Below are 14,614 nucleotides of genomic sequence, written 5' to 3' on the forward strand. Positions count from 1 at the left end.
GCGGGGCACATCTTGCAACTGCTTCTCGAACGCGAGGCGCGTTCTCCTCGACGTATCAAAACCGGCGCTAAGCGGACATCGCAGTCGCGTATGTCCGCGTAGCTGATCCCTTCGTTTGCGTACGTCTCAGACCCGCGATAAGCATTCCGAGCATCGGCGACGTAAACTTCGAGAGCAAGATTCGCGCGTGGAATCCTCGGGCACGCGGCTAATCAGCACTCGGCGTTACCAAGCACCAAGCACATCGCGGACGCAATCCTCGGACCCGCGGCCAGTGGCGTAGCTAGGTCGTCTGGCACCCTGGGCCCTTAGCTCTTCTGTCACCCCCCCCCCCCCCGGCTGTAGTTGAGGAAGGCGAGGATATCGACAATTTTCGGGTGTCTTCAGGCGTATGTGACACCCCCCCCCCCCCCCCCTACTGGCCCCATGCACCCGGGGCCCACTGCCCCCCGGCCCCCCCTGTTGCTACGCCACTGCCCGCGGCCATACTTTCTCTATGCCGCGGCTAAGCATTTCGCGCATAGGTGTCTCCGACTCGGCGGTCAAGCAGATCGCGAGCCTACTTCTCGGACCCTCAGCTTTTCGCGCGTCGTCACCTCGGACTGCGCGAGTAAGCACATTTAGTGTCGACTCCTCGAGCCCGCGGCTAGGCATTTCGCACATCGGTACCTAAGACTGCGCGACTAAGCACACCGAGCGTCGACTCCTGGAGCCCACGATTAGGCATTTCAAATGCGCGTCGGCACCTTGGACTGCGCGGCTAAGCACATCGAGTGTCGTTGGAACCCGCGGCTAGGCAGTTCGCGCGTTAGTATACCTCTAACTGCGCGACAAAGCACATTACGCGTTGACTCTATTATCATACTGTCATGATGTTTGGTAACAATATCTATCCCAAGTAACCACGGATATCCGGGCGACGTCCGACGGACGTCCTTTCTGGATATTCGGGATGTCCGTGGGACGTCCATGAATATCCGATGTACGTCCGAGGGACGTCCCTGGGGAATCCAAAGGTAATCGCTTTGGCGTCCGTAGTACGTCCGACGCGGACATCCATCATGGACATTCAGGGGACGTTCAGGATATATATAAATATATATATATATATATATATATATATATATATATATATATATATGTGTGTGTGTGTGTGTGTGTGTGTGTGTGTGTGTGTGTGTGTGTGTGTGTCTTCCCGGGGATATTCCAGATATACACATGCCTTGAAGCGACAATAGTGGCCGGGACACATTCAAGCACCGGACCATTATATATATTACATTGGTCTAATGCTTGAATGCATTCTTGTTCTAAATAAACGAGAAATGAACTTACACCAACTTCCAAATACAATTAAACGTTTATTGTGACCTTATACATATACATAAAAAGACCAATAAGCAGATATATGCGTACTGTTCAAAGAACAAATAAATACACGGATAAAGAAGAAAACTTGCAATTTCAATAGCACAACAACAAGGTAGAGAACAGCAGAACAAAAATACTTATTGCCCACCCTGCTTTGACATTTGAGTTTGCAGCATGGAATAAAAAGAAAGAGCAAAAACACATCAATTGGCATTATTAAGCAGCGAAAGCAACAGAAATGACATGAAGGAATTAATCTTGACTACATCACTTCACTAGCACTCTGCGACACGAGCACAAAAAATGACATTAACTGGCTAATGCCTTAAACTTTAATGTCATTCGCGGGGTGCCACACGGACATGCTTAATGGTATTGCAGCTTAAATGTTATTCGCGACGTAGTGCGTTCTCGTAAGTCAACTTGCCGTCAAATGCGTACTCTCGTTCCCAATGTCTCCACATTCTGACGTGGCTAAACGAACTATTCGTGAAGAACAATCAATATATTCTTCACTTTCTTTAAACAATAGCTCTTTCTCGTGGCGTAGTGCGTTCTTACAATTATTAAAACTCACTTGGCCATCGAATGCATACTCTCGTTTACAATGTCCCCGCCGTGGCCGTAGTGACCATATTCTCACGATATTAAACAAACTTGTAGTTAAAAACAACTAATATATTCTTCACTTTTTTTAAAAGGAGCTTTTTATTTTCGTAGAGATCAGCAGGCGATCTTGCCGCTACTGACGGCTACAGCTCTGATCATGAGCGCATTAGCCAGGAGAAGCTGTTTGCCAGGAGAATCAAAGGGCGCCGATGAAGAGTCCGCGGTAGCTAAAGCAAATGTAGACCGGGGTCCTGCTTACCAGAAAACCCGCATTGACTTGTGCGTACACCTCTCCTAAGGGATCCTGTTCCGTTCTCACAGCGAAGTGAACCATCCGAAGCGTCACGTAGAGTATATCCATCAGGGAAGCAAGGCACATTGTCCTTAGTGCGCGTAGTGTCACAACCACCGTCCTGAACTTCCGATGTCGCCTCGGTGCAGCGACCAGCATCACAAGGCGTACAAATGTTTGCAGGGACAGCCCGAACGCACATGTTAATGCATGCGTGCGGGGTATGCGCGCCACTGCACAGTTCTAGATTTGCGAATTCTCGAGCTGTTGACTGCTGGCTGCCGGTGCGAGATCCGAAGTCCTCGAATATCGTCTTTGTTTCCAGCGACGCTCTTTTTCGCGCGTGCGGCTTCTCCCGCAGTCTAGGCATCCTGGCACCTGTGAAGAAAACACATTTCAATACCCAAACGAATTAAAAAAGAAATCGATGTAGCTGTCATACCTTGGTAGTTGAGTAGGAGACTTCGGCAGGCACGGAAGGTGACAAACGCTGCTCCGCTGCCCTTACAACGATTGCAGAATGAAAAATGGCGTGGCGACGATGGCTAGAGCTTGGATTGGATTGGATGACTGCAGCGTTCTGCTTTGCCAAGGTTGTAACACTTCCACGTGCATCTACGCAAACATAAATAGGTTTTTAAAATATTCTATTATCACACAGTGAAATATTTACTTATTCTGGGAATATTCGGTATCTGATTTTCGAGTTTTTAGTTTCTGCTAAAGCTGTCGGCGCCAGAAAAACATAGCCTTTGAGATTACTGTCAATGCATGGCGGCTCTGACGCATTATAGCTTTCGTAATCGCTTTCAACGCACGCAGCCACCAAAAGCGTAGCCTTTGAGATTTGTTTTCGTTACCTATAATGATATTATTGTATGCACAATTGAACACTGCAGACAACTTCCTGTTTTAAGAAACCAGCCAAAAACAGGCGCACACAGGAAACATACGAGAAGACAGGAAAGAGGCTGGAAGAGGCCTGTCTTGTGTATGTTTCCTGTGTCCGTCTTTTTTTTTTTGCTGTTTTTTTCTTAATACAATGCACCAACTAGCCCAACAACGTGTTTTACTTCCTGTTTCAATGATAAACCTGAACCTACATGTTCGGAGGTCAGGACCAAAACTCTATGATCAGGAACTTTTCATAATGAGGGATAACTTGAGTGCTTGGCTCTAGGTCGAATAAGTGGCTTCAAATGGGCGCTTATATATTCTGCTAGTCATCCACAAGCATTTTTTTTAAAGCAAACTACAAATTGTTTGTATGACCCACCGATAGAAAAAAAAATCGTATTTTAATACTGCGATGTTAAAGTGGGCAGAATTGATATCAAGTTGGAAATATATTTATTTTGCTTTGAAAAAAGAATGAACTGTGTCCGATAGAGAACAAGAATAAACAAATATAATATGAACAAACTAAAATTTCCGGCAATATATTTATGCTAGTTTATATATAACTCACTAGTGTATATCCTGGGCATGCCTATTTATGGACAGCCAGCGGACGTTCAAAATGGGATGTCCCATGGACATCCCGGTGGGATGTCCTTCGGACATCCAAACAGGATATGGACTTCTCCTGTACGTCCCACGGACGTCCGTGTTGGATATCCGGATGGATGGACGTTGGGACTTATGGTGGACGTCCCACGGATATCCGTGGTTACTTGGGTAATACCAACCCTTCGTAAAGAGAACCTCATCATGAGCTCTTTTCACAAGGCCCTTGGGCTGGCACAGACACCTGGCTGCAGAAATCATCGAGGCATCATACAAAAGTACAAGCTGGAAAGCACCTAGCAGCTGCATATCTATCGGTGGCTCTCCGATCCTAAGTTCCGCAGCCATTGTCAAGGAAACGACTTGGAACGCTGCTGAGAGCCTTTATTCATGGTCGACTACCAAAGAAAAAAGAATGCCTCACTGATTTGCACTGGAGACTTTTATCAATGAGGCAGCCTGCAAGTACAACACTAGAACTACATTCATGCCCACACGGAGTTCTGTACGTCACTTGGTTTAAAACTTAGGCACCATGCTCTTTGCGGAGCAGCAGCAAAGAGTGCCATACAGAACAAAAGAACAGGGGGGGCGAAGGCACACCAGACCAGGGGCCACATGTCCAAGGCCCGACATCGCAAAACACCCCAAAGACTGTGCCATAGTTGTGCCTTTTTGAGAAATGAAGGTGAAACTTTGAGCCGTTTTCTCAAAACTGATTTCTTTTTTGCCTTTCTGCTCAGTTTCTGGAGTTGACTTCTTTGTTACCGTTTAGCCTATTCTGACTTTTATGCGAAGCATATTACGAGAGCTCAACCCAGCTCCTCAGGCGCGGCGGTGTCGCCTTGAAACCACGTGACACCGTGACGTCACGACAGAGGAGAAGCAAGGGAGAAGTGGCTTTGCTCAACTCTTGCAAGACGGGCTGGGTGGGAGTCGAACCAGGGTCTCCGGAGTGTGGGACGGAGACGCTACCACTGAGCCACGAGTATTTTTTTTTTCTTTATTACACTGAGCCACGAGTACGATGCTTCAAAGCGGTACAAAAGCGCCTCTAGTGAATGCGGTGTTGCATTAGAAACGAGCTGTTTCTAAGGCGTGCGTCTCTTGCTCAGGCGCACATTTCGTTGCCGCGCCGAACGCTGCTTCGCTCGACGCTCACCGCGTCCAATGCGGGGCGCGTAGTCGCTGCCCTGTAGCCCATTGTCTTACACCCCTTGGCGGGTCAACGGGAACGCTGTCGCGTTCCACTCTTGAAGGCGAAGCAGTAATGCATGAGTTGTTTCTTCGTCTAGCCGAACCAAATATAGCCAAGCAACAGCAGTTCACCAGGCTAAACAGTGGTTCAACAACTAAAATAAAGGCTAGTATGCTTCGCATCCTGGGCTTAACCTTACCTAAGCCACAGCCATTTTTTTTTTTGTCACGTTCCTTGGGTTATAGTGCAGTTTGTGACAGTCTCGATTTTTATGGCGAAGCTGTATATGGCTAGGGCATTTCCGTCATCTGCGAACAACCCACGTACTAGCTCGTTGGCGCCCCTCGGTGCAACCGCGCCAACGTGCTTCTACCACTGCTCACGTGCGCGTCATCGTCTCCTTCCACAGCTGGCTCTGTTGCTGCTCATCATTCCAGCGTAGAATTTCGTTTCTCTTCTGTCGTCCTAGTGGGGAGGCCACGTTTTTTTCTCTTTTTTTTTTCCGGTGGTATAAACCATTGCTTAAGGGGATATGAGCCATTCATTGCCTTAAGTGACGGGCACATTTAATAACAGAAGTGATACGAGAATGTGTGCGTATACCTATCATCACAATGACCACCGATCAGAATAAATATGTTCATACCTTTGTTCAAAACTCTAGGTCACCTCTGTGCAGGGTTGCCAGATTGGGCTATTAATAGCCAAATTGGGCTACTCTTTGTCCGAGTTTGCGTTGGAATTTTCTTTTTGGCTATGTAGCTATTTTTGGGCTACATCTTTTTCCTGTGTAAAAGAAAGCAGAACTAGTTATGCGCAAATGAAAAACGCTGGAATCAAAATGCAGATGACAGCAGGTTAAAGAAATTGAGCTACAAATTGCTACAAAATCAAAATTTGCGAGTTCTATGTTAGAGAACACACAAGCATGTCAAAAGGTCAAGGATCATGGCCTTTTGATGATTTTGATTAAGAAAGCTGGCCTCGGGAAACACGTCTCCATCCGCGAACTAACGCTACGCGCGCCAGCGGACACAAGACTGTTGCTGTCGCCACATGTGAACTTTCGGCATCCTACGTTTTAAGCACGAGATGCTTTTAGCTCCCGTTGACGGTGTGCCGCGGGTGACCTTGGCGCCAGAATGGAGGGAGAACACCGAGCTGAACCTAACCGAAATTTCCAGAATTTCCTGCCTGCTGCATGGCGCCTACGTGGCAATTCGCTCGGACCCTTTCTGCCCAAATTGCTCCTGCTCCAATGCCAAGGTAGAACATATTGACACCTGTATTTATATTTATCGGGCGACCAGGTTTCACCGCCTAACAAATCTTATCGCGCAGCGCGGGACGCGCTTGCATGTATCCGAAGTTTCTGGAAAGTTATCGATGCTTCTATCCGCAGTCTGTTGTTGCCGAACCTTGTGTTATCTGATTTATTCGCCTGACGCGAATGATGTAGAACTTTATGGAAGGCACGCGGGTCCCAACGATTAGTCTGGAACATTCGACGATTGTGTATAAAAGCCGACGCGCTTGAACCGCTGATCAGATTTTCGACGATCGCCGACTGTGTTCGCCGCTTTCGTTGTGCTATAAGTGTAGCCTGTTTTGTGGGCACAGGTTCGCCCAATAAAAGCTAGTTTTGTATTCCACCGTACTGCTTCTTTCTTCGCCGTCACTACCACGTGACATCTGGTGGAGGTGCTTTACGTCCATATACCGGACGCCCCCGACAAGCCGTAATACAAGCCAGGACCGCAAAGACAACACCAGCGTCGTCCCGGAACATCGAGCAAGCCGCCGTCTTCAACAGCTGCCCCCGGAGCACGGACTTCTACCTGAGAAGACCAAGAATTGGACAAAGCAACCCCAATGGCAGCCCCAGCGTCCCCCATCGTGCTGCAGCAGCCCAGGGAACCTCCGACGTTCCGCGGATCAACATTCGAGGACCCGGAAACCTGGCTCGACACGTATGAGAGGGTCGCTAAGTTTAACAGTTGGGACAGCGACGACAAGCTGCGGCATGTCTATTTCGCATTGGAAGACGTCGCCAGGACGTGGTTCGAGAATCGGGAAGCCACCTTAACGACGTGGGACCTTTTCCGAAGCGGCTTCTTGCACACGTTTACAAGCGTCGTGCGAAAAGAGCGAGCCCAAGCTCTACTAGAAACCAGAGTGCAGCTGCCAAACGAGACGATCGCAAGCTTCACGGAGATGGCCCGTCTTTTCCGGCACGCCGACCCGGAAATGTCGGAGGAGAAAAAAGTTCGCTTCCTGATGCGCGGCGTCAAGCAAGACCTTTTCGCCGGACTTATTCGTAACCCACCGAAGACTGTGGCTGAGTTTTCTGCAGAGGCATCGACGATTGAGAAAACTCTGGAGATGCGCACCCGGCAATATATAACCGCCAGGGGCACACGCCGCAGTATGCCATCCAAGGACTAGGTTCGGACGACCTTCAAGAGACCATCAGGGCCATTGTGCGCGAAGAACTGCGCAAGGTCCTGCCTTCGTCGCAGCCTCAAGTGGCCTCTATCGCCGACATCGTGAAGGAAGAGGTGCACCGATCGCTTGGAGTTCCTGAGGTGCAACCAGAACCACCGCAGCCGGAAGCAATGACCTACGCCGCCGCCGTCGCCCGCCGTCAAGGCCCCCCTGCACGACCGCGCCAAGGTCCTGCAACACCGCAATTCCGTCGTCCACCGCCGCCGCCGCCAGCGCGCCCACTCGTCGCCCAGCGCACCTATACGAGGAAGACGGACATTTGGCGAGCCCCCGACCACCGCCCGCTCTGCTATCACTGCGGAGAAGCCGGCCATGTGTACCGCCGATGCCCATACCGCGACATGGAACTGAGAGGGTTCGCCGTCAACGCGCCGCGTCCACAGCTTGGGGAGCGCCCACGTGACATTGCCGATTACCTAGCCGCCACTCAGTGGAACTCTCGACGACCGTCCCGTTCGCCGTCACCAGGCCGCTACCTGTCGCCGCAGCGCCGTCCATACACTGGCCCAGCCCGGGGCCGCTCTGCGAGCCCATACCCGGAAAACTAAAAGCAGCAACCGATGGAGGTGCGGTTGCTGTTCGTCGAACTGACGAAGATCCTCCGCCGCCGACGAAGACGACGAAGAGACCATCTCGACGACATAACGACACGCCGCCGTCCCGACGAAGTCTGGAAGCCAAAACTACACCGACGAAAGACGACGCGACGTTCCAACCTCAGTTCAACACGACGCAGCCGTGATCCAACGCCAAGACCTAACTGCAATGCCAGACAAAGAACAACCGACCTCGACGTGCTTCTCGACGGCCACGCAATCACTGCCTTAGTCGACACAGGGGCCGATTACTCCGTAATGAGTGGACACATCGCCGCCCAGTTGAAGAAAGTTAAGACCGCATGGGAAGGCCCTCAGATTCGCACCGCTGGAGGACACCTCATCACGCCGACTGGGATCTGCACGGCAAGAATAACCATTCATGACCGGACTTACCCTGCCACCTTCGTTATCCTCCAACAGTGTTCACGAGACGTCATTCTCGGTATGGACTTCCTGGACCAACACGGCGCAATCATCAACCTGAAGTCGAAGTCAGTAACGCTGTCGGAAGATAAAGCAATGCCGCCGGAAAGCCCTCGTAGTCACCACGCCTTGAGTGTGCTCGAAGATCAAGTGAGCGTCCCGCCTCGCTGCAGCATCGTTATTTCGGTCAGCACCGAAACACCCGCTGACGTAGAAGGCGTCATTGAAGGCGACCAACGTCTACTGCTAGACCATGAAATTTGCGTCGCAAGAGGGATCGCTCGACTGCATGGAGGGAAAACTGAAGTGTTGCTGACAAACTTCAGCCAGGAGTTCAAGCACATCAACAAGGGCACGACGATCGCGTACATCGAGGAAATTCTGGAAACAAGTAATGCGTTTGTCCTCTTGGATTCCGCCGCATCTACCCCGACGACCATGGTTCCCGAACCAGACTACGACATTAATCCAAATCTCCCCATGATTAAGCAACAGCAGCTCAGAAGTCTGCTCCGACGATACAAAGGCTGCTTTTCGACGTCATCGAGGATTCGACAAACACCAGTCGCCAAGCATCGCATAATCATCGAGGAATGCGCTCGCCCACTCCGTCAGAGCCCTTACCGAGTTTCGGCGCGAGAACGTGAAGCTATAAGAGAACAAGTCGACGAAATGCTGCGCGACGACATCATCCAGCCGTCGAAAAGCCCGTGGGCATCCCCTGTTGTTCTGGTAAAGAAAAAGGTAACCCTACGTTTCTGCGTCGATTATCGTCGTCTGAACAAGATCACGAAGAAGGACGTATACCCCCTCCCACGGATAGACGACGCATTGGATCGGCTCTGCAACGCTAAATACTTCTCGTCCATGGACCTAAAGTCTGGCTATTGGCAAATAGAAGTCGACGAAAGAGATCGCGAAAAGACCGCCTTCATCACCCAAGACGGCCTCTACGAGTTCAAGGTTATGCCATTCGGACTGTGCTCGGCGCCTGCAACGTTCCAGCGCGTGATGGACACGGTTTTAGCAGGATTGAAGTGGCAGACCTGTCTCGTATACTTGGATGACGTCGTCGTCTTCGCCGGAAATTTCGACGTTCACCTTAGGCGGCTGGCAACAGTACTAGAGGCCATCAGGTCATCGGGACTTACTCTGAAGGCGGAAAAGTGCCGCTTCGCTTACGAGGAGCTTCTATTTTTAGGCCACGTCATCAGCAAATCTGGAGTCCGCCCCGACCCGCAGAAGACAGCTGCCATAGCAAAGTTCCCACAGCCCATCGACAAGAAGGCAGTGCGTAGATTTCTTGGCATGTGTGCCTACTACAGGCGATTTGTCAAGAACTTTTCACGCATCGCTGAGCCGCTGACGCAGCTAACTAAATGCGACGTCGAGTTCAAGTGGGAAACGCCGCAGGCCGAGGCATTTCAAGAACTCAAACGACGCATGCAGTCGCCGCCCGTACTTGCGCACTTCGACGATCACGCCGATACCGAAATCCACACTGACGCCAGTAGCCTAGGCCTCGGCGCCGTCCTGGTCCAGAGAAAAGATGGACATGAACACGTGATAGCTTACGCTAGCCGGTCGTTGTCAAAAGCGGAAGGCAATTATTCTACAACCGAAAAGGAATGCCTCGCCATCGTTTGGGCTACAGCGAAATTTCGCCCTTACCTATATGGCAGGCCATTCAAAGTCGTCAGCGACCATCACGCCTTGTGTTGGCTAGCGAATTTAAAGGATCCCTCAGGACGGCTGGCACGGTGGAGCCTCAGACTACAAGAATATACGACATCACCGTAACATACAAGTCCGGACGAAAACACTCAGACGCCGATTGCCTATCCCGCGCCCCCATTGACCCGCCGCCGCAAGATGACGAGGATGACGACGCCTTCCTTGGAATAATAAGCGCGGAAGGCTTCGCCGAACAACAACGAGCGGACCCGGAACTTAAAGGCCTCGTCGATTATTTGGAAGGGCACACCGGCGTTGTCCCCAGGGCATTTAAGCGCGGATTATCTTCCTTCACGCTTCAAGACAGTCTACTCGTGAAGAAGAACTTCTCGCCAGTCCGCGCCAATTACCTTCTTGTTGTCCCGTCAGGACTTCGTCCAGAAGTATTGCATGCCCTACATGACGATCCGACCGCTGGACACCTCGGATTTTCCCGGACACTATCGAGGATACAAGAAAAGTATTATTGGCCGCGCCTGACCGCCGACGTCGCCCATTATGTCACATGCCGAGACTGTCAGCGACGCAAGACACCGCCGACAAGGCCAGCCGGATTACTATACAGCCAATCGAGCCTCCTTGCCGACCATTCCAGCAGATCGGGATGGACTTGCTGGGACCCTTTCCGACGTCAATAACCGGAAATAAGTGGATCGTCGTGGCGACGGACTACCTCACCCGCTTCGCTGAAACAAAAGCACTGCCGAAAGGTAGCGCAGCCGAAGTGGCGAAATTCTTTGTCGAAAACATCCTGCTGCGACATGGCGCCCCAGAAGTCCTCATCACCGACCGAGGAACGGACAGCGGAGCTCACCCAAGCCATTCTGAAATACAGTCAGACAAGGCACAGGAGGACAACGGCTTACCACCCGCAGACGAATGGTCTTACGGAGCGGCTGAATAAGACCCTCGCCGACATGCTAGCGATGTACGTCGACGTCGAAAACAAGACCTGGGATGCCGTCCTGCCGTACGTAACATTCGCTTATAACACGGCGGTGCAAGAAACAACACAGATCACGCCGTTCAAGTTGGTTTACGGCAGGAACCCGACGACGACGCTCGACGCTATATGCTGCCGCACGTAACGGACGAAGAGAATCTTGACGTCGCTACCTATCTCCAGCGCGCCGAAGAAGCCCGACAGCTCGCCCGCCTGCGAATCAAGAACCAGCAGAGGACCGACAGCCGACACTACAATCTCCGACGACGCTTCGTCGAGTACCAGCCCGGCGACCGTGTTTGGGTATGGACCCCTATACGCCGACGAGGACTGAGCGAGAAGCTTTTGCGTCGCTATTTTGGACCGTACAAGATCATCCGACGTATTGGTGCACTGGACTACGAGGTCGTGCCAGACGGCATTTCGCTGTCACAGCGGCGCCGCTCACGACCTGAAATTGTCCACGTTGTGCGGCTCAAGCCGTACCACCAGCGTTGACGAACTTTGGGACTTCGCGTAACTGACCTTTGGACTTCATTTCTTTTCGTTGTTTTGTTACTTATGTTTAATAAGTGTCCCTTTGTGTTTCGCTCTCTTTGTAGCATCGGGACGATGCTTTTTAAGAGGGGGGTATTGACACGTGTATTTATATTTATCGGGCGACCAGGTTTCACCGCCTAACAAATCTTATCGCGCAGCGCGGGGCGCGCTTGCATGTATCCGAAGTTTCTGGAAAGTTATCGATGCTTCTATCCGCAGTCTGTTGTTGCCGAACCTTGTGTTATCTGATTTATTCGCCTGACGCGAATGATGTAGAACTTTATGGAAGGCACGCGAGTCCCAACGATTAGTCTGGAACATTCGACGATTGTGTATAAAAGCCGACGCGCTTGAACCGCTGATCAGATTTTCGACGATCGCCGACTGTGTTCGCCGCTTTCGTTGTGCTATAAGTGTAGCCTGTTTTGTGGGCACAGGTTCGCCCAATAAAAGCTAGTTTTGTATTCCACCGTACTGCTTCTTTCTTCGCCGTCACTACCACGTGACAATATCCTCTTTCGTTGCCCCACAACCACCACAGCCATCCGTTCCCTACACAACTCCAAACCCTCCTCCTGTCTTTGCTATCACTGCCCGTATCAAATGCCACCATCGAACGAGTGTTCAGCCAGGTCTCGCTCAGTAAAACCGACCTTCGAAATAGAATGTCGAAAGAGACATTTGTAGTGCTCCTCCACGTGAAGTTTGGCCTGGCCAGGAACGGAGGCTTTGCAAGGATTTTAAACCAGACCAGGAATTTTTGTCCCATTTCAGCTCTGACATTTTGCACGGACCAAGCAGTTCCACTTCGCAATAAGCTCGTGATGCTTATTTCTTGTAGTTTTTTGTTTAGTGCATTGTGTGGTGTTAAGCGAAATTATCATGAGCTGTACGCCTGAATGCATGCCATTGCTTAGCGTGTTTATTGCGTGCTGCTATTTGTGTTCTTTATGTGATTTTTTGGTGCCCTGGGAAAAATAAAACTGCATTTGCAATGAAGACTGCATTTGCCTTATCATGAATTTGCCTGCATGCCTGCGTTTCTGCACTTTTTGCAGTTGTGCAGCATCTGTTTTCTGTGCCGCATGTTCTCTGTGACGATGCACGCGGAGGTCATGCGTGGAAAATCTAATATGTAGGTATTCTGGCCGAAAATTAATTCAATATGCTTAAGAAATGACTTCACAAAAGACAAAGCTTTTTGGCTACTTTTGGGCTACCCAAATTTTCGCTTTTGGCTACATTTGGGCTACTGCGGAAGCCAATTTGGCTACTTGTGGATGGCGCGATCTGGCAACCCTGCCTGTGCGTCATGTGCTAAACAGCTTCAGTGGTCATCTACCTTCACAGAGTGGAATGGGCAACCAGCAGCTTCGCGTGCCGACAGCAGCGCCGTAACACACAGCCTAGCGAGCGGTAGACACAGTTTCCAGTAGCACACGCAGTGATTTCGTGTCAGCAAATTCACCGATTGTCTTGAGTCACACTTTTCACGGCTCCTCAAACGGCAGGGAACCGACGTGCTAGGACGTAGCAGCGCATGCGCTCTAAGCAGAGCGCATGGCCATGGACAGAACTTGGCTGGCCGCATCGGGCTAGACAAACATTGATACAGGCGCACGTTTCTTATCGCTAAATATGCCGTGCCATCTTCGTAGCCTCCCTATCGGACGGTTTCAGCATATTTTAGTAACGCATGAAAAATGTCGTAGCGCCTCCTGGCCAGCGCTGGTTCCCCATGGCTCATGATTTTTTTATGTGGACTTTTAAAAAAATTTATGATGCTACTCGTGCACCCCAAAGGCGTATCTGATGTGAAGGTAACATAAAAATGACACTCCAAAAAATTTCTGTTGCGAAAAAAAAAAAAGCAAGACTGTAATGGCCTTCAGCACATTTAGTCATGCAGTCAATACTCAACGAGCCTTTCATCATGTTTTTTAAAACTCCCCAGGCCCTCCACAAAGTTCGAGGGTGAAAAATTCTGCTCAATAAAATTAAATAAAATATTCTCAAGATATCAATCTGAAACTTTTATGAAAGCATCAGGGAGACATTCTAAACATTTGTGCCAATTTTCATCAAAATCCATGAACAAGTAAGTAAGTTGATTTTCAGAGCCACGTCGCCCCTTAGCAAATCCGGCAATATTTCTATGTCAATGGATGTCGATGAAAACCGCTGGGTACACTTCTGTCCTGTTTTCTAGAAAGTAGGTTTGAGAGTGGCACAGATTTTTTACAAATTAATTTAATTAGTTGCCTCGAACACCCTACCTTACCTCCTCCTCGGTTACAGGCCACATTGTGTATGACATCAGGAGTGTTCCATGCAGAGCCTGTTGGGATCATGCAGAAAACAGCAATGAGAGCATCGAGGAGTCAACAGTCATTAGCTAGTGCATGGTGTGAGAAGTTGCTGTCAACAGAATAGTTGCGTTCCCTGTAGACAGGCAAAAGATGGGAGGCAAGTGGTGTTGCGTTGTTGGCTGCACAAACTTCAGCCCTTGCCATTAGCACATACAGTTTGGGCCAATGCCAATTGCATTCAGCCGAGGTTAATTCTTATATGTCACAGTTGCATAGTCCATACGTTTACTGCTGGTAGGCCTGAGCGACTGAGCTGAAGCTAATTAAGCCATCAGGATGCAACAAACTCCTTCTGTGGTTCAGTTTTGACCATTCAGATTTGAAATAAACCATTCCTCATTTCGTACAGTGCACACAGAAAACGCGAGAAGCGACGACACGGGGCAGTATCGACATCGGTACGTTGCCGTTTTTGACGGAAAGCTGCCAGCAGCACTCATCGTCACTTCCCTAAATTAAATGCGACTACGAGCATGGATGTATTTTTACGTATTGTCACGCAGACTCATTATTTAGCTTCCGAGG

At 50.0% G+C, this 14,614-nt stretch overlaps 1 long non-coding RNA gene across 1 annotated transcript; it reads right to left on the reverse strand.

Moving 5' to 3' along the window:
• Nucleotides 1-1,341: 1,341 nt before the first annotated feature.
• LOC135910499 (uncharacterized) lies at nt 1,342-2,804 on the reverse strand. Its single transcript, XR_010567085.1, has 2 exons — nt 2,715-2,804; nt 1,342-2,650 (listed from the first exon to the last, which is right to left on the reverse strand). It is a non-coding gene; the product is annotated as an uncharacterized lncRNA (long non-coding RNA).
• Nucleotides 2,805-14,614: the final 11,810 nt, after the last annotated feature.

The sequence above is a fragment of the Dermacentor albipictus genome, chromosome 1 (genome assembly GCF_038994185.2).
Source record: "Dermacentor albipictus isolate Rhodes 1998 colony chromosome 1, USDA_Dalb.pri_finalv2, whole genome shotgun sequence".
Taxonomy (NCBI): domain Eukaryota; kingdom Metazoa; phylum Arthropoda; class Arachnida; order Ixodida; family Ixodidae; genus Dermacentor; species Dermacentor albipictus.